The sequence below is a fragment of the Chrysochloris asiatica genome, unplaced genomic scaffold, assembly GCF_000296735.1.
Source record: "Chrysochloris asiatica unplaced genomic scaffold, ChrAsi1.0 scaffold00006, whole genome shotgun sequence".
Lineage (NCBI taxonomy): Eukaryota > Metazoa > Chordata > Mammalia > Afrosoricida > Chrysochloridae > Chrysochloris > Chrysochloris asiatica.
Window position 1 is genome coordinate 16,158,414 of NW_006408524.1, and position 2,223 is coordinate 16,160,636.

A 2,223-nucleotide genomic window follows, 5' to 3' on the forward strand; every position below is an offset into this window, starting at 1 on the left:
CAATATAATAAGAGAAATAGCCCCTGAGAGGTAAAGAGTGGACCAAAAAACAAAACAGTAACAGCAAAAACAAACAGATTGGATACTGTAGTCTATAATTACAGAAAAGAGGGAAAAGAAGAAAAAAAAAGTCTGTAGCCTAATATGAGTATGCCTTTAATATCCTCTTTCAGCTTCTTGCCTTCAAGGCCATCTGAGAAATTTCAAGATGCCACTGTTAGTTGTTAAGATGTAACTCAGGATTTAATTTTTGGCCTGTTTCATTTTTAGACTGTCTCTCCCACTCCACAACCCCCATTCTGGCCTTTTTCCTGGTGATAAACAGTTCAGGCTGGCCGTTTTGCACAGCCATTTGCTTTTAAGTGCAATTTTCCCCTTTAAATGTTGAGAGGATCTGTGCACTTGTGTAGCAGAATCCAATGGGGGTGTGTCCACACACTCAGGCACCCCCTCTAGTCATCAGAATGGAAGTGTGCTGACAGCATGAGGCCAATGAACAGACAAAAAAAAGGAAAGCCCACACCTTTATCTCCAATGTTCTGACAGGCATCAATTCGTGGCAGCTCTGATCTTTTCCCCTCTTGTTCCTGCCATTTGTCATTGCCCAAAATGGTGGCTTTCTACCACTGAGTCTTGTGGGTTCGAAAGTACAAGATTTCTTGCTTCCACTACAAATTTCACTTGCTGTAAGCCTTCAAACTTTTAAAATATTCCTATATACGTGGTTCAGAGTTTTGAAAAGCTTCCCTAAACCTGCTTCATCCAGTATTCTGTGTTATTGCTGACAGAGATTCTCACTGCTCTTCTACCCTATCTACCAGCAAGCTCCACCTCAAAAACAATAAAAAAATCTGAAGAAGGTCTAAGATTCATGTTGGATAACATGAAGAGAAATAACTTAAGAATTTTTGGCAATCCTAAACATGAAGAATCACACAATTCCACAGAGGAGATATTTGAAGATCTGGAAGAAAATTTCACTAACATACTGAAAAGTGAAAAGATAAACATTCAAGAAGCTCAAAGAATCCCAGGAAGGATAGACCATAAAAGAAAATCACCAAGACATGTAATCATCAAGCTCTCCAAAACCAAACATAAGAACAGAATCCTGAAAACAGCTAGAGAAAAGAGAAGAGTAACATATAAAGACAAGCAAATCAGATTAAGCTCAGATCTCTCAGCAGAAAACATGCAAGAAAGAAGACAATGGGGAGACATATATAAAACATTGGAAGAAAAAAATGCCAAGCAAGAAATCATTTTTCCAGCAAAGCTGTCAATCAAAAATGATGGTGTAATCAAAACATTCCAGGATAAACAGAAGCTGAGGGATTTTGCCAAAAACCAACCCTGTGCTGCAAAACATACTAAAGGGGACTCTGTGGACTGAGAACCAACAAGAACAGACAACAACAAGAGATACACATATGTGATAGTACCACCCAGAACTCAATCGACAAATGGAAGAGATGAGAACAAAAGTTTAAGAACAAACTCAGAGGATCTGGGAGGTCAGTCTATGATCAAAACAATTACAATGTGAAAGAAGGTAAACACATAAGAACAGAGATCCAGATAGTGAGACGGTCAGGTAGATTAAAGGATAACATGGACTGTATTAAATGGAAGAAAAAGTTAATGGAATATAAGATAACCTCAAAGAAAAATAATACTTCACAACATGCCAAGAAAATGAAATTCCAAGAAGAACATTGAAACATTAAAACTATGAGGAAACTGACAAGAAAGAGCACAAAAAACACGAACTCAGTACAGGAAGACATGCAGAACAAAGAAACAAGCAGCACCACACACACAAAAAAACATAATGGCAGCAATTAATCCATATCTAACAATAGTTACACTGAATGTAAATGGATCAAATGCACCAGTTAAGAGACGGAGAGTGGCAGAATGTATAAGAAAACATGATCCTTCAATATTCTGTCTGCAAGAGACACACATTATACACAGAGACAAAAATAGACTAAATATCAAAGAATGCAAACATAACAAGCTAATTGCAATTAAAAACTAGCAGGAGTGGCAATACTAACCTCAGATAAAATAAACATTAAGGCAAAAACTAGCATAATAGATAAAGATGGACATTATCTCATGATTAAAGAGACAGCTGAACAAGATTATATAATCATAATAAATGTCTATACTCCCAATGAAAGAGCTCCAAAATATATAAAGCAAACGCTAATAAATTTG